The sequence below is a fragment of the Peromyscus eremicus genome, chromosome 4 (assembly GCF_949786415.1).
Source record: "Peromyscus eremicus chromosome 4, PerEre_H2_v1, whole genome shotgun sequence".
NCBI lineage: Eukaryota > Metazoa > Chordata > Mammalia > Rodentia > Cricetidae > Peromyscus > Peromyscus eremicus.
This window is the reverse complement of record NC_081419.1, coordinates 97,428,328-97,454,481: the sequence shown is the minus strand read 5'-3', so window position 1 is coordinate 97,454,481 and position 26,154 is coordinate 97,428,328. Positions and strand designations below refer to the sequence as shown.

Sequence of the window (26,154 nt, the reverse complement as noted above, 5' to 3'; positions counted from 1 at the left end):
CCCTCCCCCTACTCCTCTTAAGTCCTACCCACCTCCCCTCCCACCAGATCTATCCTTTTTCTATCTCTTATTAGAAAACAAGCAGGCATCTATGGGATAATAATAACATAATATAATAAAACAAAAACTAACATATTGAAATTGGAAGGAACAAACAAACATAAGGAAAAGAACCCAGGAGAAGGCATAATAAGATCTACTCATTCATATGCTTAGGAATACCATAAAAACACAAAACTTGAAGCCATACTCTACATGCAAGAGACCGCAGGGTAAAAAGAGAGAAAAGGAAATGTATAAATAAGATAAAATAAAAATAAATAATAAGATACATTTTTTAAAAAAGGAAGATCTCTGACATGACATTAAGACATTAAGAGACAGGAACCTCCAAAAAGCCATTGAGTTCATTTTCTGTTGACCATCTACTGGTGGGCATATAGCCTACCCTTAAAAGTAGCTTGTTTTCTCAATGAGACTCCTTTGGAGGAAACTAAATTTTCATTTGCAAGTGGTTATTAATTAGAAACTGTGTAAGAGGTACTTTTCAAACCAGTGTATTTATGTGAAATATATGACATTGATATAAATATTAATTAAATATCTATTTAGTATCAGGTATATTGGTATGCTTGGAATATATGTATTTTTAAATATTTCAAAGTGTGTGATGTGTTTACCTAACAGCTCAAGAGATGATTTCTCACAAGTAAATCCCAAAGTGAATTGCTTCTACATAGAATTCTTAAGAGAGAAAAGGAAAAAGCAACATTAACTTAGTCTTACCAAAATAGAGAGCATTAAGCCTTTTATCATATGCCTAATATTATGACTTAATTTAAAACAAAAAACTTAGAAAAGGCTAGATCAACCCTTGTGTGATGTGATTTGAAGAATGATTTTTCTTTTAATTTTTTTCACATTTTACATATCAACCACAGTTCTCTCCCCTCTTGCTGTTGTCCATCCTCCCCTTTATCCCCATCTACTCCTCAGAGAAGGTAAGGCCTCCCATGGGGAGTTAACTAAGTCTGGAACATCAAGTTGAAGCTAGACTAGATTTTTCTAATTCTAGAATCTAAATTGGGTTCTTCATATTTTTCTCTTTCCATTCATTCTATACATTCTAAGCAAATATAATGAATATTTTTCTATATAAGCTTACTGGCAAAATTTTTCATTTGGATATTAAATTTGAATAAACAATCAGGAGTACAAATTGGGGGCTATTATAAGAAACCACACAGTTTGTACTCCAGCACTGTGTGACAGATTGAGTTTCTCTATAGTCTCATAAGCTTTTATTTATTTATTTTATGTTAGTAATTTGGAAGAGTATGTGTTGATACCTCACCATTATCTTAATTTGAATTTTTAAATAGCTAATAGTCTGGAATATATGTGATGTGATTATCTGCTTTTAGAGTATGAAAACAAGGTTCTGATATAATTTTGGTTCAGATATTGAAGATATATATATATATATATATATATATATATATATATATATATATATATCAGTATCAGAAAAAGATTGCTTAGTTTCCTTCTATATGTAAATTTTGAATCAGTAGACAACATGGAGGGTATGGTTAGAAACAAACAAAAGTTATGGAGAAAGGGAAATTATTTATAAAGTTGGGTGACACACAGGAGAGAATTTTGGTCAAACCAGAACTTACAGCCATAGAGGACAAAACAAAACACTGTCCTAGTTTGCTTCTCTGTTTCTGTGGTAAATGCCATGACCAAAAGCAACCTGGGGAGGAAAATGTTTACCTTGGATTCTATTTCAAGATGACAGCTTATCCTTATGAAAAATCAGGGAAGGAACCAAAGCAGAAATCATGGAGTTCTGCTGACTAGCTTGTGCTCAGCTACCTTCTTATAGAACCCACTGCCACCCTGTCCATAGATGGCACCACTCACAGTGGGGACCTCCTCCACATTAATCAACAATCAAGAAAATGCCTTATATACTAGCCCACAGGTCAGTCGGATCAAAGCAATCTCCCAGTTGAGATGCTTCCAGATAATTCTGGTCTGAATTGACAGCTGAAACTAACTGGGAGAATGGCTTATGTTTGCTTATTGGGAAATAGAACTTCCTTTTGGAATGGGAGAATCTCATGGCACCAAAGCTCTGGGTATCCAGGTGCTGCTTGGATACAGGATGCTTGGAAAATAGAATAGTCAACCATGGGAAGTGGGACCTTCACCCTTAGTTCACCATTTGCATTTTTCTCAAGGAAGAAATTGGATCTACTTGGCTCTGCTTACTAAGCCTGTCGTGGTGCCAGTGGTCACTCTGGGACCTGAAGATGCAAGAGCAGAACATTGCCCTGATGGGACATCAGATGGCAAGTTAAAGACAGTTCATTTTGATGCCTCTGATTCTCTCTAATCTAAACAATCCAAATCTGCTTCAGAGGACAGGTCTCCTTCCTGATTTAAACACAACTTCCAGGAAACATGTAGCCTGTATATCACCTGCAGAAATATCCTAGGGATTCAGAGAGGCACTTCCCACTGATCTCACATATTTGCTAGTTGGGTAAGTTTCCCACAGTCCCTTAAGGTGAACTAGCCTGGGCTAGGGAGATAGCTCAGTGGGTAAGAGCATTTTCTACACATGCACAAGGGCTTGAGTTCAGATCCCAGCACCCATGTATCAGACAGATGTGACTATAACCTCAGCCATGGTTAGGGCAGAGACAAAACAATTGTTGGAATTGCTAGCTAGTCTACCTGGGAAAAAATGACAAACCTCAGGGTCAGTGAGAGAAAATGTCTCAAGAGGATGAAGCAAAGAGTGACAGAGCTAGACACCTAATGTACATAGGAGGATGCATGTATATCCACACCTACATGCATATGAATATTCCACAAGCAAGCACACACACAAAAATAATAAAAAATTAATTTTTAAATTTTAAATTAAGTTAACTAAAAAAATATGGTCTTTGCTGGGCTCTTTATCCCCCCCCCCAACTAATACAATAGTTTTAATCAGAATGTGTAAGATGCATACTCAGTTCATTGCTCTGTGTTCTGAAAAGAGTAGTTTTGATGTTAAAGCTGAATAAAGATTCCAGGCAGAGAAGACTGGGTGCAGGTGTTATATTTTTGTGTAGAACATTTACCTCCTGCAACTTCAGAGCGTACCTCAATATGAGAATGATTAAAATTGCCATTGAACTGCACTTACTGGTGTCAACCTAAAGTTCTTAAAATATGGCTGATTTGGCTCCTTCTCCTTCCATTTTCTGGGTAAAAAATGTATTCCCAGGCAAACAACAAGCTTATAAGAAATTATCCGAATCGACAAATACCTTTGCTACAAACTGCTCACAGCAAGCAGTAGAGTGAACTTAGAATCAATTTCTCTGTCCTCAAGCCATAATAGAAGCAGATAACACATGGAAGCGCTGAGGTTTCCTGAAGTTAATCTGGAAGAAAATATCTTACCTGGAGAAAGCTAAGTAGTGCTTAATGTGTAGAAACAAACTTCCTGTGGGGTGTTTCAAAGGACACCGTTCTGAGTCTCTAAACACCCTTTACCTTGCAAAAGAAAAGCCAGAGCCTTGCTCCAGGTTTGGACAGAGTGAAGTTTCTTGGCATCTTCCCCGTTTCCAATTTTACACTATGCACCACAAGCTGTTAGAAAATGAAATTAGCTCACCCAGGGCTCAATTATTTCCTCTTCAATGGGCATCAATACTATTGGCAGCCTTACAGAGATGGTCTCTTGACAAATCAAGTTGTTGTCTGAGGCATGATGCGTTAGATTATGGGCGAACCAGAAGACGGGTGATTCATGGCTGCTCTATTACTGAAGGGAAGTGAGATTTCAGTTCTTAACAAGAATGAATTTCTCATGAGACAAGTGAATCCTTTTGTTCAACCTCAGGAATTCGTCTTTGGTATCTCAGCACAGAATTATTTCACAGATTCACATATGAGCAGGCACAGAGGGATATTAAATAATGATGCAGGAATGCGGGGGAAACAAATCCTTTGGATTTCTCAGGTCCCAGGATGGACTAAGTAATTCAAATAAGTGATGTAGCTGGCTCTTTCCACTGTAGTTTGTTTTTGTTTGTTTACATTTTACTAGGCGTGTATACACGTGTGTGTGTGTGTGTGTGTATGTGTGTGTGTGTTTTCTATGTTTTCTACTGTGGTCATTTGCCTGTAGTAGCAATACTTTGTTACAGGGATGTCACAAATACTATTAGGGAAAAAACTGATTAGCATATTTTTACAAACCAATGAATATTCAATTTTAATATGTCCTAATATGATAAAATCATATATATGATTATAAAATAAAATATCCATTATTAAAATATTTTAAGTACCAAGAAAACACAGTGAACGAATCTCAAAGATTATTCACATTCCTGATATATTGATACACAAAGCAATTGGATGAATCACCAGGGAGTTATACTGATGGAAAAAGGTAATCCCAACATACTCCACTGTATGATTTACATACCATGCTTGAAGTAATGAAATGACAGAAAGGAAAAACAGATCACTGGTGGCTCAGACTCAAGAATACAGAGAGATGAGGAGAGGAGAGGACAAGAAAGGGAATCTGGCATGGTGAAAACACTCTATGATTTCGACTTTCTAAGCATCAATGACCTATTGGGATCAGGTACTCCAGAAGCTCTTCAACCTTATGGTAGCTCAAGTTAGTGACTTTTCAACCTTACAGTAATAGAAAAGCAAGATGTGTTTCAGTGGGATCCAGGCATCATGTTTTAGACTTTCATCTTTATCTCTCACTAGATATGAAGTACAATGCTCTGATGATACTATGCAGCGGCAGTAAGCCAAGACTGCCAGTCAACAATGTGATCACTGGAGGAACAATTGATTCTCATCAGACTGAACATTTGGTGCTGATGTTTCCTAAGTAAGGTGTATTTAATGCTTTTTCTGCTTACAGCATTTCCTACTTATGATAGATTGATCTTAACATGACCCCATCATAAACTTAGGAGCCCCAGAAGACCGTATCATTGATGGAAACTGGGTATAAGATATGGTTTCTTTGTACATTTCTCATAATAAGTTTGAATATGTTCATCTCAAGTTGAATTAATTTTTTAAAAAATCGCATATAACTGTATGATATGGTAGAAAATTTAAAAGTATTTTAGTTCATTTATTTCTAGAGTTGTAATATTCATAGTTTTTTATTTCAGGCAGTCTTGTAACTCTAGATATTGTTTTATAAACTAAAACTAAATTTTTCATTTAAAGAAATATAAGAATGTTTCCCACTTGCTGTCAATCTTAATGAAATGCTATTTTGGCTGAAAATATATGTGTAGAAACTGAAGCTGAATATGTATATAAATTTAAATATTTAAAAACACATTCAGACATAATTTATGTTGTTAAATTATGTTTTCATAACAGTGGTAGGAGACATTCCACTCCCTTCATGTGTTCCCATCACACAGATACAGGCTCATACATTTCTTTCCTGTCTGTAATCTCCCCACCACCTTTCCAGTGATTTTGTTATTTGTAGGCTGGTGGCCTGGGGCTATGAGGAACCGGAGGTGACAAGGAGAGCTTCCTTTTACAAGGTGTAGATGATGAACACATGTAACCAAAGCAGCAGGACCCACACCTATGTTGTAGCACCCCTGCTTAGATCTCACGATCTCTGAACACTTCATCAAGACTGGAAAAACTCCTCAGGAAAATCTCTCTCTTTCATTAAAGAGATATGGAAGCAAAAAGCTGCATCCCAGAAGGCTTCATGCATCCATCATCCTGTTCTTCTGCCTTCATAAACCCATACTGCAGTTTTAGATTCAGACTAAGTCACTACATAAGGGATTTGTATTTTTGCTAATATTCTTTTATGTGTGACATATACCATGAATTCTAACTAGAGACTGTGGGTATGAAGACAGGAGTCAAAATAAGTCATTTATTATTTGAAACAAACTTTATATAATAGAAAAAATAAAAATAATTTCTAGAATTTTATTACTTGCTACAAGTTTTTAAAAGATGGGGCAAACAATTTTTTAAATTATTTACTTTATTTTTTTGATGTTAGAATTACATCCCTTTTCCTTCCCGTTGTCCCCTTCAAACACTGTCATATGCCCCCTTGCTCATTTTCATATTCATGGCCACTTTTCTGTTTATTGGTGGTGGTGTGTGTGCACTTGTGTGTCGGGGCGGGGCAGCTAAGAGCATAAGAACACTCTGCGCAGTGTTTCTTGAATGTATTCTTTCAAGGTTGTTCATTTGGTGTTGGACAACCAATCTGTGTGTTCTTTCCTAGGAAAGACTAGTTCTTCCACACTCAGCATACTTTCGTTTCCTGTAGGTTTTTGTTTGTTTGTTTGTTTGTTTGTTTGTTTGTTTTGTGTGTGTGTGTGTGTGTGTGTGTGTGTGTGTGTGTGTGTGTGTGTGTGTAGGTTTGAAGCCCTGTGAGCTTTCCCTTACACACTTTGGTTACACACTTTGGCATGTCTAACTTTGTTTTTGGTCTTTTTGGTGAGATTTTATGGGTGTAGCTTCTAACATTTCTGGGAGACACAATCTCACAACTAAATCCTTGTTCCTCTGGCTTTTACCATCTTCCTACCACTACTTCTTATAGTCCCTGTGCCTTAGGTGCCTTAGCTGCTGGAGCTGTATTGTTGGTATAGGGATTGGGATTGTGCTTTACAATTCTGTATTTTGATTGGCTGTGGTTTTCTGTAAAGGTCTCCATCTGTTGCTAAGAGAAGTTGATGCAAAGTGAGTACTACACTTACCTCTGGATGTAAGGGCAAACATTTAGAATGTAGAATTTAGAACATGTATGACTTTGATACTCGTGACTAGTTGACTGGGTTTCCAGTACCAGATATGATTTCCCTCTTGTTGAGCAGATATTAAGTCCAACTAAAGATCTGTTTGTTACCACCAAAATGTGTGTGCCACTACTGTACCCTTAGGCTTATCATGTCATGCTATTCTTTTTGGTTCATAGACATCATAGGTGCATGCTTCCCTCCTTTGGAAACTTTCATGGAACTTTCTGGTACCATGAAACCTAGTCGTCAGGGCAGATGCATTTCAAGTCAGTTCTAGTTCAGGAGTCTGTGGACCCTGGAGACAATTTTTAATCTGTCTTTAATCATTTAGTTTTTGTTGTTTTACAATTTCTTTCCTTCAAGCTTCTCCCAAGTGTCTTTTCTCCAATCCCTCTCTTGCTGCCCACTCAAATCGATTGCCACTTTTTCTTTGATTATTTTTCTTACATATATATTCTTAGATAGCTATTATTGTTACACACACACACACACACACACACATATATATATATATGGATATATATGCATAAATATATAAATATAATCTCCCCAGTCCATTTTTGTTGCTTGTGTGTGTATTGTTTTAGGGCTGACAATTTTGTGTTGGCTAAACAATTAGGGTGCTCATACCTTAGCCAAACTAATTCTTCCATCTCAGCAGGCATTAATTGCCTGTAGTTGTTTGTCTATGCATGCAACCATGTGAGATTTTTCTCCTATTTGGAGTAGCATGCCTATTGATATTGACTCTGCCTCAACAAAGTGAACAAGAGCCAGGAGTGGTGGCACAAGCCTTTAATCCCAGCACTCAGCAGGCAGAGGCAGGCGAATCTCTTTGAGTTCAAGGCCAGCCTGGTCTACAAAGTTAGTTCTAGAACAGCCAGGGCTTTTACACAGAGAAACCCTATCTCCAAAAAAACAAACAAAAAAGATTAACAAGAGAACCAACTCCAAAATTGTTGTCCTGTCACCTCCATACATATACCATGGCATGACACATCTGTGTCTGTACTCACAAGCACTCATCATACACACATGTACCTCTACAATAACAACAACAGCAATAACAATTTAAAAAGTTGAAATTACACCAAACATTTTGAAAGACAAATGATTAAACAAATTGCTGTGTCTTTTGCCCAATATTAAGGAATGAGCTACTGATTTATGATGCAAAGCTATCGAAATAACTACCTTGAATGAAAGAAACCAGAGAGTATAGAGTGTATATTATATGATTGTGTATATGCGAAATTCTAGTTGCTATTTATTTATCCCTATTAGTAAAACACATACATATGTGAGCATTTAGGGATGGAACTAGTCCTGTAATTGGCACAGAGAAGAGTTACCAACAGCCCATGAAAGTATTGCAGGTTGACAGACATGTTCATTATCTTGAATCTGGATAGCTTTGTGAATTAACCAGGTCAAAACTGACCAAAGTCCACCTAAATTTTGTGCCATTTATTGTATCTTGATGATAATGCAATAATGCCTAAAAATACATTAAGTTAAAAAGGTACATAGAAGCAAATAAATGCATTATATAAAATTTTAAAGCATGTTATATGTTGGTAGAATTTACATAGGATGATTTTGTTGAAGGCTTATGTTTCAACTTTAAATTTTCCATTTAACATAGATAAAGATTACAAGGTAATTTGAATTTGCAATGCAATGCCTTGCTACTACAAATGTATGAGCTGGATTTTGATAGAAAATATAAAAAGACCGAGGGAGAGAGGGATCACTCTGAGATTCCTAACCTATCACAATAGAAAAGTATTTTATATGGTTTCATCCTTTAAAAATATTTTTGGGGCTGGAAAGGTGGCTCATCAGTTAAGAGTACTTGTAATTCCAGAAGACCTGCATTCAGTTTCCATCACTCAAGTTGGGCATCTGACATCACCTATAACTCCAGATCCAGGGAATATGATGCCCTCTTCTGGCCTCCACAAGCATATGTACACATGTGACATACACATACACATGAACAAAAAGTAAGCACATACTGTGGGATGCCTCTCTGTAGGTTGTGAATATATGTTGCTCCAATTGGTTGATAAATAAAGCTGCATTGGCCTATGGCAAGGCAGCTTAGAAGCAGGTGGGAAATCCAGGCAGAGATACAGGGAGCCAAGAAAGGCAGAGTGAGAATGATGCCAGCATTGCGAGGAGAACCAAGATGTGAAAGTACTAATAAGCTACGGCCACATGGCAACTTACAGATAAATAGATATAGGTTAAGTTGTAAGAGCTAGCTAGCAAGAAGCCTATCATAGGCCATGCAATTTGTAATTAATATAAGCCTCTGTGTATTTACTTGGGTCCAAGTGGCTGGTCCAAGGGACTGGGGTGAGAGAGATTTGTCTGGATGGCAGGGAAGGGGGTGAGGGGTATTGTTGGGTGGGCAGGACCTGAGAAACCTTTGACTATGAGCACACATCTTTACAAATTATTTTAATAGCTATTGTGTAAAATATGACATTTTCATCTTTTGTGTGAAATATAAGTGACTTTTATGATTGAGCTGTGTTCAGCTTCCCATAGCTCACAATCAAACAAGGAGACCACTTTGGAGGCAGAAAGCGTGACCAATATTTCTGATTCTTTCCCATAGGGATGCCTATGTGAAATATCTCCATCTACAAAGGCAGTCATTGTTCCTATACCTAACCCCATATCTAATTATTTAGAAAAGATCAGACAAGCTTCTTGCTGAAAACCATTGGATACCCTTCACTAGTGTCTTAACAGCTGAATAAAGTGGTTTGAAAATTCACTGTGAATGTGAATCTCCTATCAACATTAATTAAATATGTAAATTCCTGAGTACTCACCCTAAATATTCAGCATCAATAAGTCTGGAATGAGAGTATGAGAGATAATAGATGATGGTAATTCTAAAATTACACTGAGATGCAAATTTAAGGATTCATTTTCCTTCTTAAAAGAAATATAAGTCCAGGTCAAACTATATACTTAAGCAATAATTAGTTTTCACAGTATAACCCCTAAATCCTTGTTATGGTTAGAATTTATAGCCTCCTACTCTATTTTCTATTTTGCTTGTGATTCAGTTAGGTTCAACTCATGACATTTCATTTGAGGAAGTCTATTGACCCTATCTTTCAGCAAAGCAAAATTGCAAAGGACCCAATAGAGCAAATGACCCTACAGTATATTCAATGTTGAGATCAGTCTGTTGCTCCCACTGTTACAGCATTCACGTTTCATTTGTATGTTAAATAATCCATGAGTTAACGTGTTAGACATATCCCTTCTAAAATCCCCTTCAAAATTACATTTCTAATGTAGATTTAAGATATATCAGTTGAAGACACATTGTTCAAAAGAAAAATACAATCTGTGTGTTATCTAAATGTAGAAAAGTAGAGTTATTATTTTTCAATTGATTTTCTGTGAATTATATTTTTTCTAGGGCTGTTTGCAATGGAAGGATTGCAACAATCTCTGGTTTCATTTTAATTAAAAATCAGTTCCATCTGACTCAAACTTTATATATCCAGAAAGGATGTTAGTAAAGAGTGCGTTCAACAGAGCAAACTCTAAGACAGTAGGAAGACAGACAACTTCACATTGCTTTTCCTACAGCCAGGACATGAGGATGGCTGTGGTATAAGGACAAGAAGTAACTTCGAGTGACAGGTCAATTTCAGACAGCATCATGAATCATAGTACTTCCTACTCCTTTACACAAGGTCACAAGTTTCAAAGACATCATGTAGCTTTCTGTGAGCAGTCGGATCAGACAGCACATCCATCTCTGACTTCTCTAGGCTTAGAACTACAGTTACCGACAGTCTTTTCTATCTTTCCTCGACACTCTAAGACAGGTACACTCAAAGTCCTAGTTCATGATTAGATTTCAGAAATGGCATTGTCTGTTGTAAGCAAGAATTGATGGATTAATTCCATGTCCATCAGTGATTTCTTGGAGGATATGTACATTGGCTTTTCCTAGATTATAAGGCAAAGTGCTGAATGGTGGCAACCAGGTAGAAGCTGCTCTGATGACAGATTCTGTTTGACTATGACAAGGCTTAAAACATTCAAACTTGGATGTAAATTATTTTTAAAAGGAAACTGTGGACCAGCTCCTTCATTTCTACAGTCTTTGTGGACCTTGAGAGCCACTACTTGACACACTGGTGCTATGATCCTGGCATTGAGGCATTTACACTTGTGACTTTTGATTAAGTCTTCTACAAAATGAAATCGTCAAATATAAGAGGTTCCTGTAGGAAGGGAGAGTCTGTAGAAAGGGAGATGTGGCTGTTTCTAGGAATCAAGACAATCTGCATCATTTTCTCCTAAACATTTATATTTTAAACCTTACATAAATACGTTAAAGTCTTTAGAAATAAATACAGACTCTTTGAAGAAAGCAGTCAACTACCAATCATCACAAATGAATGAATTTATTAAAAGATTCAGATATTTAATGGAAAACATCAAAGTAAAGTTTATACACCAATTTCTAGGACTCATTGCTTCAAAACTGTCCCCCTTCTGTACATGCCAATCCTAAAGCTAACACTTCCTGATCCTACATTGGAAAATGTCTTCAAAGTGACTTGAAAATCAGCTTAAATGTCCATATTAGTCCTTTCTCTTCTGGAACTCCACTGCAATCTCCTGAAGATAAGCTCTGATCTCAGTACATGAGTTGTTTCAGTAGGAAGAAGTTCTGAAGGAACCAAAACTTTGCAACATCTCAAAATATTGTGAAATCTTTCCTTTTGGCTCCTGGTAGGTTTTAAAAATAAAGTAAAATCAGAGAACAATATCATCACAGCTATAGTAAAACTATGAGTGGTGATATCAGTGATATCAGAAAACATCAAAGTTAGAAGGGAAGGGCATCATACAATTTTTGGTAATTATCTTTCCTTTGTGGGTGCAGAAGAGTGTGATTGAAGGCAGGACCTCATGAATGCCAGATGAGTGTTTTAACATTGTGATGCATTCCAGCCTTTTTTCTACTTTTAACAACAATTTCTTTGTGATGTGGGATGGTCTGTATGTCAAGTGTGTTACTGATTGGTCAATAAATAAATCACTGATTGGCCAGTGGTCAGGCAGGAAGTATAGGTGGGACAAGGAGGAGAATAAAGCTGGGAAGTGGAAGGCTGAGTCAGAGAGACACTGCCAGCCACCATGATGACAAACAGTATGTGAAGATTCCCGTAAGCCACAAGCCACGTGGCAAGGTATAGATTTATAGAAATGGATTAATTTAAGCTGTAAGAACAATTAGCAAGAAGCCTGGTATGGCCATACAGTTTGTAAGCAATATAAGTCTCTGTGTTTACTTGGTTGGGTCTGAGCAGCTGTGGGACTGGCAGGTGAGAGAGATTTGTCCTGACTGTGGGCAAAGCAGGAAAACTCTAGCTACATCTTTGCTCTCATTATATTTGTCATCTATACTCTAAATTCTTAGAAAATCAGCCAGGAAAAACCTATGATTATTCAAATGTGAGTTGGTGAGATTTAGAGGTTTAGTTATAAATTTTAAAAATCAAGGCAGAAAAGTAGGGAGATATCAGAGATGCTTAAAAGTAAAAGTACACTTAATCATGAATAGATGATAGGAGAAAGAGAAAACGATAAAACTATCAAGATCTAAAGGATTTCAAGTCTAGGGATAGAAAATGTCAGTGTATAAATGGGGCACTAGAATGTAGTAACTACTTCATGACAGATTGTAAACTAGGATTCAATCTTTATCAAATTATTAATCAATATGGAAACTGATTCAGTGAATGAATAAGCTGAGGATAATAAGCTTAGAGAGACTATGCAGTGTTGAGGTAAGAAATGTGTATTTGGGAGTCTTGTGGATAAACTGAACTGCTTAAGGGTGTACAAAGGGATGAATGGAAATCCTGTAAGTTTTAAGGAAACATATCAGAGCTGCAGGCATAGCCCAGTGGTAGAGCACCTGTGAAGCAAGCACAACATTCTGGGTCCCATCCCCAGCACCACAGGAGAAGAAGCAAGAGGAAGAAGAAAGAAAAGACTAAGTGAAGCAAAGTAACTCTCTGAAGGGAGAAAGTGACCTTCAAGGTAAAGGTGAAAATACATGAATACAAGCCCCACACATGGACACGAATGCATATATGCACACACATGAAGAATGCACAAGTTTCTTCAAAATATCAGTCTCATTTGGAAAAAAGGAGCATTAAACTGTTGAAAATAAAAGCCTGGTTGTAAAAGCTTAAGGATATTTGGGATATAAATGGATATCAGCAAAGGTGTTTGAATTGTCAATTTTCCACCGTCTCTATTTCACATCAATGTAAGGGAGAAATTTATAAAAGTGAAACAACCAGCAAAGGCCAGGGGGCATCCTTAGAGAAAATTCTGCATAGTGGATTATTTGAATTAAAATATAATTGCAAATCTATCTTGGTGTGCATAGAGGGGAGAATAATGTAAAGTCATATATGTCCTTTGTACTGTCTCTTTCTCACGAGTGCAAATTCTCCTAATATCAGAAAATATTTCTGGATGATGAGGCGCCCTAGAGTTTGGCTTTCATCATCTTTCTTGGGTGACTTTGCTTTTCCTTTTCTCCTGTTTCTAGCGCTTCCGAAGGTCATGAACCCCATCTCATTACAGGTAGAATCCCATTTGAAATGTACTTCCATAATATCAAGATCGTTTTTGCTATATACAGACTTTTCCTTGAAGCATCTACACTAAAAAAACTATAATGAGGTTCTTTCCAGGGAAAACTTTTCCCATTTAGTGGACTTTGCCTAGCATCTGAAGTTTCTCAGGGCTTAATGACATTTTTCTCTGAAGTCTTGAAAATCGATCTCTTCAAGTTTTCTTTTAAAATCTTGGCAGAAGTGAGCCATTTCCCAAGGATAAGAAGAACAAATCCATTGGTGGTGTGTAATTCATAAGGAGGGTATGCAATCTCTGGATTGTGAGCATTATTTCTCTTGAGTAACTGACTTCAATATGTGGCATTTTTGCTCCTTAACTAAAGGAAAAGATTGCTGTATCTTACCTTGTTTGAATTAAAATTGAATGCTCAAAATATGGGGTGAAGTACTGATTAAGGCTCAAGAATAAAGGTGCTTTATTTTTAAAAATAGATCAGTTGTTTAGATTGTTACATATGCTTGCATCTTTGGGGATTTTTTGCCTTCTTCCTTTCAAAGTGGGACCCTGGCACTCGCTTAGCTCTCAGCAAGGGGCTGTCAGTGAGGGGCAGGAACTACTCAAACTAAAGTCATCTGGCTTTCTTTTGTGAGCAAATTAACGAAGATTGTGCATCTGCAATAAGAAACTTAAGAGATGAGTATGAATTGAAGTTTGAGACGTTCCCTAGGAAGGAATGTAGATAAATAGCCCTCATCTTCATATGTGACACAACATACGTTTTCTAGTACATTATAAGACCCCGCCTGAAGATTGACAGATTTCTTTGCCCATTCACTGGACTATGGGGAAACATAGGTTTCTAAAAAGCAATGGTTATGGACAGGTGGATTATGGGATGGTGACAAGCCAGGCCCCACAGTTCCTGGACAGACTTCTTGGGACTTCCCTCAAGCTCCATATTCTGTTTCTTCCACCCCCAAATAAAGCTTTAGGGGTGCATTAAAGGGCTTTGGGGCACATGTCTAGTTTTCTAATACTTTGGAAATAATTTTCACAAATCTTTGTGAAAAACTAAAACGCCATAGTTTAGACTTTAAAATGTGGAAGCAGAGCTTAACGCTGATGCCTTAGACCACTCAACCATCTTTACATCCAGGACTTGAATATTGGGAGTTAGGGGAAGAATTGAGATACCCAGTAACAATTCAAAGGCAGAATTATAAAACACAAAAAAGAGATTGGATAGAGCTCAAGAGATCAGAGCTGTTACTCCAGAGAAAATAACAAAGCTTTGGCTTCTCACAAATGTGCCCAGTGCTGACAATGTGGGAACATAACTAGCTTTGATGAACTGAAGAAAACAGCTCTCGGCTTACAAGACCTCATAGCTGCTTTTCATTGTGCCTTCAGTTGGATACTTGCCGTTTCAGTGGAAAGCACTTTACAGATATCATCTAATTTAATCACTATAAATCTTTGCTGCTAACGTGAGTGTAATTATTTACATGTTGCACTCCAGTAAATACAGCTTAGGAAAAGGAAGCGCTTGTCCTTGGTGCTGAGTATGTAAGACAAATTCAGGAACAAAGTTCCATGCAGAACTTCAGAGGATACCTTTGAACTCAAGGGGAGAAGGCCAGAAGGAAGACCAAACATTACATGTTGATGGAAGAAAACAGCTTCACATGAGCCCAAACCCAGGTAAACTGTCCATTTAGAACTTGTTGATTTCCTACAACAGCTCACTGACATATTTTCTCTAATTTATTTATTGAATCCTCTGTTTGCCACTGTTTTTGATAGACTACATTATCATATATCCCTGAAGAAGCCCAGTGTCTATACACATCTGAGTGACAGCTTCTATGGCTCATTGTGAGAAAGAAGTTCAATTAGCATAACTACGCAGAGATTTCTCCATCTTGTCACACATGGCAGTGTTGTGATGTGTCCCTCACCATCGGTCAGCCTCTTGCTCGCCATGTTTTTTTTCATTTTCTGCCTTGTTAACCACTTCGTCTTTCCCTGTTATTCACTCTCGACTGTTGTTTGGAAAGACCAGCTCATCACAAATAAACCTAAAAAAAAAAAAAAAAAAATTTTGAATGAGAACTCAGCAAATCTCCTTCACCTGCATTGTGTTTCCTGAGTATATTATAGGTTGTATACACAGCCACGTCGCAGTACAGATAGTGAAAATGTAACTCACTCCATGACTTCTCCATGATGAAAATCTAATAAGCATATTTACAATGGATTCATTTTTTAAAAAGAAGCAAAATAACTGCATCCCAAAACCTAACTTAATCAACAAAGCATAATTATTCCAATCCATCCACAATTTACTTGGTGTTTCAAAGTATTTTCAATTAAAAAAAAAAACAGACAACCAAAATGATATTATAATACTCTCCATTTAAAAATCTCTCTCATCAGCCGGGCGGTGGTGACACATGCCTTTAATCCCGGCACTTGGGAGACAGAGCCAGGCGGATCTCTGTGAGTTCGAGGCCAGTCTGGTCTACAGAGTGAGATCCAGGACGGGCACCAAAGCTGCACAGAGAAACCCTGTCTCAGAAAAAAAAAATCTCTCTGATCTAGAATTCTTTAATTAAGTAGGTATATTTCTTATTTCTCAACATTCTTTTCTCTCACATTTATCTCCCTTATTATTTTACAATAAATTAGTCAAATCAGACTATTGTTGAAAAATCATAGACTGAATGGCTCTTTTCAAAAAAGATGTATATTTCTCTTTGTGAGCCTGGAAACTCCAATATCAAGCGTCTGCAGACTGAATGTCTGTGAAGGCCCCTGTGTGACCTCACCAAGATGGAAGCCACCATGTGACAAACTTTGCAAGGTTCTTTTTGTTCTCTGTGTTTTCCAGGCCTCTAGAGGGCCAGAACTTAAAAGAAAAAGAAAAGAAAAACAAAAGGTCACAAAGCCCCTGTTGTTCAGAGACAGAAAGAAGAGATGGGAGAAAGGGAGAGGAAGGATAGAGTGGGAGAGGGAAAGATGAGTGAAGGGGCAGAGAGGCGGGGGGGGGAGATGAAGTGAGGGAGAGGTAGAGTGGGGGAGAGGGACAGGGAGAGGTGGAGTGGGGGAGAGGTGGAGTGGGGGAGAGGTGGAGTGGGGGAGAGGTAGAGTGGGGGAGAGGGACAGGGAGAGGTGGAGTGGGGGAGAGGTGGAGTGGGAGAGAGGTGGAGTGGGGGAGAGGTGGAGTGGGGGAGAGGTGGAGTAGGGGAGAGGTGGAGTGGGGGAGAGGGACAGGGAGAGGTGGAGTTGGGGAGAGGTGGAGTGGGGGAGAGGTGGAGTGGGGGAGAGGTGGAGTGGGGGAGAGGTGGAGTGGGGGAGAGGGACAGGGAGAGGTGGAGTTGGGGAGAGGTGGAGTTGGGGAGAGGTGGAGTGGGGGAGAGGTGGAGTGGGGGAGAGGTGGAGTGGGGGAGAGGGACAGGGAGAGGTGGAGTTGGGGAGAGGTGAGGTAGGGGAGAGGTGCAGTGAGGGAGAGGTGAGGTGGGGGACAGGTGAAGTGGGGGAGAGGTGAGGTGGGGGAGAGGTGAGGTGGGGGAGAGGTGGAGTGGGGGAGAGGTGAGGTGGGGGAGAGGTGAGGTGGGGGAGAGGTGGAGTGGGGGAGAGGTGAGGTGGGGGACAGGTGAAGTGGGAGAGAGGTGAGGTGGGGGAGAGGTGAGGTGGGGGAGAGGTGCAGTGGGGGAGAGGTGAGGTAGGGGAGAGGTGAGGTGAGGGAGAGGTGGAGTGGGGGATGGGTGAAGTGGGGGAGGGGTGGAGTGGGGGAGAGGTGAGTTGGGGGAGAGGTGGAGTAGGGGAGAGGTGGAGTGGGGGAGAGGTGAGGTGGGGGAGAGGTGAGTTAGAGGAGAGGTGGAGTGGGGGAGAGGTGAGGTGGGGGAGAGGTGAAGTGGGAGAGACGGATTACTAGACTTTAGTTCTGATCTCTTCTCCTGTTTTCAATAGTACTAACCCCATCCTAGGCAGATTCCATACCATTTCATCCAGACTAAATAACCTTCTAAATCCCCACCTTCCAAAGTCATCACACTAGGGTTCAGGCTTGAATACGAGTTTGGTGGGGATACACATTCAGTCTTTAACCTATAATTACCTTCTCTCTGTACCACTCTGTCTACATACCTTCCTTTATTCGTACTTAATTATTGCTAGGTATTGGTGAATATAGAAGTCTTATTCACTACATTAATTAGAGTATAGTTAAAGAGAATAAAAAACACAGACAGTCATTTATTCTACTATAGAAGACACAACAGAGCACTTTCACCTGTGAAGATTTGATATGTGTAGTTTCTTCTTGGGAAGTTATTTAAAGTAGAAGCGAGCCCCATCAACATTATTCAAAGAAAGGGAAAGAAGGTCTATTTCCTTGGAGAACTTAGGAAAACCCAAATTTTCTATCTGGTAATCTATAATCCATCAGTTGATGGATTTTAGTGCTTTATGTTTTGCTCACAAGATCATGGAATCATCACCATCCACATGCAGACTGAATGGCTTTATGGCATGTAGGTTAGAGTTCAAGCTCATCCCACTACATATAGATATCCAGCTCGATTTCACATTTGCTTAAAACGTTCTTTTCTCCTCTTTGATGTTCTTGGTGCCCTTATTAAAATGCCACTGGTCATATCTATATTGGTTTATTTATAGAATTTTAATTCTAATCTAGAGATATATAATAATAGGATACAAATAAAATAATGAACAATATAGCCAATTGTTACAGCAGCACAAGAGAATGAACAGAGCTACTATATCAGCAATACCAATTTTGATCCAGAAACAATGGAGGCACCTTAGTTACTTACTTTCTTAATCTTTCTCAGTGTTTTTGGGGAATTTTCAATATGCAAGTCAGATACAGTGTTTATCATCTTTGATGCTATTTTAAATAGGTATCATCATTAATTCAATGTCCATGTTGTTCATTGTTGGTGTGAAGGAACAAACCAATTTTGCATATTGATTTTATCATTCATAACAGAAATTTGATTTATCCTCCTGACATTTTTAAAAATTAAAAATGTATATGTATGTATGAGTGTTTGCTTGTATATATGTGCATTATGTATGTATCTGATGCCCATGGAATCCAGAAGAGGACATTGGATACCCTGGAACTAGAGTTACAGATGGTGTGAGCTGTCATGTGGGTGGTAGGAACCAAAGTGAGGTCCTCAGCAAGACTGCCAAGTGTAGTTTCTCCTCCTGATGTTTAACGTAACTTTTTCTTCTGTGATTGTCAAAGGCCAACATGACATCTAACATATGGATTTTTATTTTGGTGGTAGTCTCTCAGTGACACTCTTCAAAGTAATAAAGCAGTAATGCTTGGATACAATAGAACAAGAATTAGAGTTCCACCCCTTTCCACACACCTTTTTAGGATGCTTGATGTTTACAGCACCCAATATATGAATTCTCACAGTTAAGTTGTTTCAACTTATTTGTGTATTTAATTTTTCATTCAAAAATAGCTTTAAAAGCAAATGCCTCCTATAAATCTAATTTGAGTTGTCCAACTAGTTCTCTGGCCAATCACAGATGGCTTAGGATTTCGACATCCTGTCAAACATGATTCTAATACAAGAAAATTAGAAAATTAACCAGGAAGACTGTAACTACTGACAGTCACTGGAAACCAGGTGCTCAAGTGACAAGCACATGCCCAGAAGCCGGTCTTCCGTCACTGGTTTTTAGAGGACGGGAATATTACGGTGGGACAGCTGAACTGAGAGCACATCAACAGGGTCTCTTTGTATTCCAAGACAGGCTGTCTGAAAAGCCTTTGCATATGATCATTACAGCCACAGAAACCTGAGCATTTCACACCTTGGCGGAGTTGTTGGGTGCAGAGCTGTCTTTGAATCTAATTTTCATTCTGACAGAAACATGAGAAGTGAAATCGCTGCACAGCAGAAGAGAGAGAAGCCTTTGCACTGGGTTGTTTTCTGCAATCAGATCTGGAGGGAATTCAGGAAAAAGCATACATGGATGAGCATTAGTTTGTATTAGGTTTAATGCAAACTGTTTCACCAGATAATGGCAAATGCAAGCTTCAAATTGCCCACATTCGGAACCCTTCCATTAGCGAGCTCCCCCCGAGACTTGGATCTAACTTGTTTACTGACAGCCTCCTGTATTTTTGATTATAAAAATAGTCAGTCTTCTAGGATTTCAGTGTTCAGGATTTCTAATGTATGTTAGAGAACATGCTAGAAACCCTATGAAGTCTACTTAAACTCACTGTGAAAATTTATAGGCAAATTAATAAAATGAAGTGAGGAAAGGCAGACTACCAGATAATTTCCTTAAAAGACCACATTTAAAGGAAAAGCTCCCCTTTGCAGACCATTTACTTTTTATTCAGGAGCTAGACATGAGGTTATGTTTTTTTTTTTTTTTTTTTTTTGTTTTTGTTTTTTGTTTTTTTAAACTGATTTCTCGGATGCCTGTTGCATTGAGATTTTTACTTTGTGATTAAATCACTGGGCTGTTCAAAACAGTTATCATGTTATTCAACTGACTGATGGTTGATAAATATACAAATAGGTAAATATCTATGTGATTAAAGCAAGTCAGAGAAAATGTTCATAGCAATATACAGTTTAGGATGAACGTTCAGTATAAAATACTTCCAACTCACTTACTTGCATGTTGGAAGTTTTCCTAACAAAATGCTTTAAAAGTGACTGCATAGCACAACCGGTTTTGAGTGGTCTGGAGGAATAAACTATCTGAATTTCCAGCATGCTTTTTGCCAAAGTCAACATTACACTTACTCAGAACCACCAGAGCTTTGCCACAAAGACGCAGAATTAGCCACATAGGCTATGATGCTTATCTGTCCGTGGACTTAAACATTCAGAATGGTTTCTGCCATGGTAGGAAATGAAAACAAATAATGAATTTCAGCTCTTTAAAACAACTATTGTCCAGGTGATTTCAGCCCCCACACTTATTGAAGATATCCCAGCAATGTGATAATAGATTATTCTTGAATTAAACTGACAATCAAGGAAGAAAGCCTTATTTAATTCTCATGGGCTTTCTGGAAGCCCTTGTAGTTGCATAGTGTCAGCAGCACTTAGTATTGAAGATGGCAGGGAAAGGGTGCCTTCAATGTGGGTGAGGAAGGTACAGCACAGGGCAGCTGTGGTTTCTGTTATACCTTGAACTGGGATTTTTCAAGTTGATGAGACATATCTCAGTGATGATATTAATATTTCATCTCATACCTCCACTCAGTCACTATTTTGTCTCCTTGCCTCAGGTGAGCATCCTATCAATATTTTGATTTGCATGATACCCATTCCTTTTTGTTCTTGAGGCATAAGTATGTATTTCAAGAACTACACTCTTTAAAGATGCGTTTTTATAGCTTAATTGTGTGTGTGTGTGTGTGTGTGTGTGTGTGTGTGTGTGTGTGTGTGTAAGAGCACATGAATGCAGGTACCCATGGATGTCAGAAGAGGGCGATAATTTCTCTGGAATTTGAGGTGGTGGTAACCCACCTAACTTGGATCTTAGCTAAGAAGGTAACTTAAGTTCTCTACAAGAGCAGTTTATAATTTTAACTGCTGAGCCATCTCCACTAAACTTTCCTCATATTCCATGTTATCACAAGAATGATGGTGCTCGTGCTATAATCCTTGTGGTAAAACACTTCATCATGTTTGTGAGGTTCATTCATTTTGTTTCTGCAGCTCTTTTCTCTTATTTCAGTTGATGCATCCTATTACATTATTTGTTTTAACCTCTTTATGTATCCACCTTGATATGAACTGAAATTAGATTATTTCCATTCATTTGGGAGTTACCATGACAATTTTTATAGTGCTCATTCTTTTTTCTTGGGGATGTATGTTAAGGGACCACCCAGCATACATTCTTTTTTTTTATTTTTTTTAATTTTTATTTTGCAATACAATTAAGTTCTACATACAGGCACAGATTCCCTTGTTCTCCCCCCTCCCGCCCCCCTCACCTTCCCCCCAGCCCGCCCCCCATTCCAATCTCCTCCAGGGCAAAGCCTTCCCCACAGACTGAGATCAACCTGGTGGACTCAGTCCAGGTAGGTCCAGTCCCTTCCTCCCAGGCCGAGCCAAGCGACCCTGCATAGGCCCCAGGTTTCAAACAGCCGACTCATGCAATGAGCACCCTAATTGTCGTGCTAGAAACCTCATCCAACTACTGAGGGATCTGGATGCAGAGATCCATGACTAGGCCCCAGGTGGATCTCTGGGAGTCCAATTAGCGAGAATGAGGAGGGTTTATATGAGAGAGAATTGTTGAGACCAAGGTCGGATAAAGCACAGAGACAAATAGTCAAACAAACGGAAACACATGAAATATGAACCAATGGCTGAGGGGTCACCAACTGGATCAGGCCCTCTGAGTGGGTGAGACAGTTGATTGGCCTGATCTGTTTGGGAGGCATCCAGGCAGTGGCACTGGGTCCAGCATACATTCTTATTGATTTCTATTTAGTACACATATAAATAGATTTTGTTAACGGATATTGTTAACTGAAGACTTTAGGTGGGGTGCTTTCTCACCTATATTAAACACTCTACAAAGCTGATGATTGATTAGAATTTTAATTGTAGTGGAAAGTTGGAATGTTCCAGTCTACTGCCAAATTACCTTGGGCTATCTTTAGTTCCCCAATAGCCATTTACTGACTAATTCTGTGTATAACTTAACATCCTTGGGACTATTGAGTAAATCCTTTTAGAATGTACAGGCTAGCCTCCACCAATCCAAAGCTAAGGATGACATCAGGTAACATCTAAGCTTACATCTGACTTGACTGTTTGCCTTTACCTGTCTAACAGATGTTTCCACCAAGGCATTTTAAAGGTGTCTTGTTTTATATTTTTCTTTGTTCAGTCACTATTTTTTAACAGAGTGGATCCCAACAGGAGCAATGACTGGCTATTTTTGTTTGCCTTTCTTTCTAACTCCACTGTTTCAGATTGTTTCAGGGGAAAAGCTTAATATGTTAAGCCTTTAACATCCAAATTTTTCAGTGCTCTATGCTTTCCATCTTTTGTCTCCCACTTTTCAGGGGATGTTATTGCACCTGCTACAATATGCAATATGATGTCTATTTGATACATTTCCCTATTTACATTTCTTCTGTTCATGTCAACTTTATTTACCTGATATTTAGATGGTAACTTTGTTATGCATTTCTAGGTATTTTGTTTGTTTGTTTTGTTTTTTAATTGAGTCTGTTTGTGACTTTGAAATTGAATACCTTTCATAATTGTGTCATAGAGTAAGCAAATTCAGTCTGTGGGTGAATTTTCTTTTTCTTTTCTTTCCTTCTTTTTTTCCACTGTTATCCACAAGAAGTTTTGGCATAAATGTTATTCTGGATGCAGAAAGTAGTTATTGTATATTGACCTTATTTTTAGCCAGGCGGTGGTGGAAAGGGATACCTCAGCCATTAAAGGCTAGGCTCACAATCAAAAATATTGACCTTATTTTTACCATAATTTATAGAACTTTGTCCTCATTAGAGCTAAGCAGAGTAAGAGGGTTGTTTCTTTTCTCAAAAAAAGGTTTTCAAACATAAGTTTAATTTCTTTAAAAGTTATGACATTATTGTTTTGTTTCTTATTTTGAATTATTTGTATAAGTTGAGTTGTTCATTTATAACCATCTAAGACTTTTATGCATAAAGCTTTTTCTTTTCTTTTCTACTATTTACAATATCTCTAATGATATATCTTCTTTGAAATTTTGTTAGTATTATGCTTCTTTAAAAGACCATATATTTTTCTCTCTTATGTTTTCTAAAAATGTAGTTCTTTCTTCAAATTTTCTTGCTTCATTCACTCAAGGAATTCCTCAAGCTGCAGGGGAGTTGATGGTGAAAGCAGGATATTCAATGAGAATATAGAGCAGGGAGTTTTCTCATTAGATGACCTCCATTACATCCCAGCAGGCTGCTGATGATTTGAGTTTATGTTCTCCTAGATAGGATGGAGAAATTCATAATATTTCAAATTCAGCCAGAAAAACAGAAGGGCAAAATGGTAAAGAAAATAGTATGTAATTGCCATAATGGAAAAGAGAGGTGGGAAACTGTTTTCATAGAGAACGTTTACTTTTAAGTAAGCTACCAAAGGCTTTTCATTATAGGATCATCTCAGTGGATGAAAGTTCACCATATGTCCATAATTCTTAAGCCATATAAGTACTCTCAAATTGAATCATGAGAAATGTGAAAAAAATTAGTTTTATATAGATTTATGTTTGACAGGACTTGATGGGGGTCACTGGTTGGCTGTCTCAGGAATTACACCAGAAATGTTCATGAGAAAATAAATGCTAGTGTGGTCAACACCTGAAGAGGGGGGAGAAGAGAGCAGGCTGGGCTCTGGAGAATTGCGTTGTTATGGAATTGCAGTAGATGCTTGAGCTAAGTTTACAGAGAACTCTGGGGTTGCAAGAGCTTTCACAAGTACCCTGAGATAGCTAGGAAGGTTAGATCTTCATAGCCCTTGTAGAGTTGAGGATACTTCTGGAATTTTAAGATGAGACCTTGGTCTATAAGTGATTTTGAATAGATTACAAAGTTAGCAAGTTCATGTCACTCAAAGTGGTATTCAGTGAAGAGTTAAAATAGCTTTTTCAGCATCTAATGAGATGATCATGTATTTTTATCTTTCAGTTCGTTTATATGGTGCACTGTATTTACTGATTTTTGGATGTGAAATCATCCCTGCATTCCTGAGGTGAAGCATAATTGATCATGGTGGATGATTTTTTGATGTGTTGTTGTATTTGATTAGCCAGTATTTTATTGAATATTTTTACATCATTGTTCATGAGGGATATTGGTCTGTAGTTCTCTTTCTTTGTTGCGTCTTTGTGTGGTTAGGGTATCAGGGTAACTGTAGCCTCATAAAAAGAATTTGGCAGTGTTCCTTCTGTTTTTATTAAGTGGAACAATTTGAGGAGTATTGGTGTTAGCTCTTCTTTGAAAGTCTAGTAGAATTCTGTGCTGAAACCATCTGGCCTGGGCTATTTTTGGTTGGGAGACTTTTAATGACTGATTCTATTTCTTTAGAGGTTATAGGTCTATTTAAATTATTTATCTGGTCTTGATTTGAATTTTGTATGTGGTACCTACCAAGAAAACAAAATGCCAAATAATCCAATAAAATAATAAAGTATAGATTTAAACAGAGAATTCTCAACATAAGAATCTCAAGTAGCCAAGATATACTTAAAGAATTGTTGAACATCTTTAGCCATCAGCGAAATACAAATCAAAACAACCCTGAGATACCATCTTATACCTGTCAGTATGGCTAAGATCAAAAACACTTATGACAGCCTGTGCTGGAGAGGATGTGGAGCAGGGAGAACACTTCTCCACTGTTGGTAGGAGTGCAAACTTGTACAGTCACTTTGGAAATTAATAATGGTGGTCTCTTAGAAAAGTGGGACTCAATCTACCTCAAAACCCAGCTATATCAATCTTAGCCTATACCCAAGGGATGCTCAATCATACCACAAGGATAATTGCTCAACTATGTTCAAAGCAGCATTACTCATAATAGCCAAAACCTGGAAAGAACTTAGGTGCCCCTCAATGGAAGAATGGATAAAGAAAATGTGGTACATTTACACAATGGAGTATTATTCAGCTGTTAAAAACAACAACATCAAGAAATTTGAAGGCAAAGGGATGTAACTAGAAAGAAAAATCATCCTAAGTGAAGTAACCGAGACCCAGAGAGACAAGCATGGTAAGTACTTACTCATAAGTGGATATTAGCTGTAAAGTAAGGGATAACCAGGCTACAATCCACAGCCCCAAAGGGTCTAGGTAAAAAGGAGGGCACAAAGAGGGACACACAGATTCCCCTGGGAAGGGGAAATAGAAGAGATCTTTTAGGTAAACTGGGGGTGTTGGGGGTGGGAAGGGTGGAGGAAAACAACATAAGGGATCGCATTTGGTGGGTTGGGGACAGGATAGAGGGGGAGATTAATGAAAGAGATGTCTCGATGGGTGGGGGTACTTTGGCATTAGGGAGAAACCTGATGCCAGGGATACTCCCAGGAATCTATAAGGATGAGCCCAGCTAAGACTCCTAGCAACAGTATAGAGGGTGCCTGAACTGGCCTTCTCCTGTAATCAGATTGGTGACTACCCTAATTGTCATCATAGAGCCTTTACTCAGTAACTGATGAAAGCAGATGCAGAGATCCACAGCCAAGTACTGGGCGGAGCTCCAGGAGTCCTGTTGAAGAGAGGAAGGAGAGATTGTATGAGCTACAGGGGACAAGGTCATGACAGGGCAACCCACAGAGATAGCTGGCCTGAGTTCATGGGAGCTCATGGACTCTGCACCAACAGTTAGGGAGCCTGCTTGGGACAGACCTAGGCCCTCTGCATGTGTGTGACAGTTATGTAGCTTCGCCTGTTTGTAGGGCTCCTAGCAGTGGGATCGGGACCTGTCCCAGGCACTTGAGCTGGCTATTGGGAATCTATTTATCATGCTGGGTTGCCTCATCCAGCCTTGATGCAGGGGGAGGAGCTTGGTCCTACCTCAACTTGATATGCCTTGTTTTGTTGACTCCCATGGGAGACTTTCTCCTTTCTGAATGGAGA

General features: G+C 38.5%; 1 long non-coding RNA gene across 1 annotated transcript in view; it reads left to right on the top strand.

Moving 5' to 3' along the window:
• Positions 1-2,179: 2,179 nt before the first annotated feature.
• Positions 2,180-26,154, top strand: part of LOC131909581 (uncharacterized) — a 58,323-nt gene continuing 34,348 nt past the window's right edge. The window contains exons 1-2 of the long non-coding RNA XR_009378882.1: positions 2,180-2,554; positions 4,801-4,927. This is a non-coding gene — a long non-coding RNA (uncharacterized LOC131909581). The remainder of the gene's footprint in view (positions 2,555-4,800; positions 4,928-26,154) is intronic.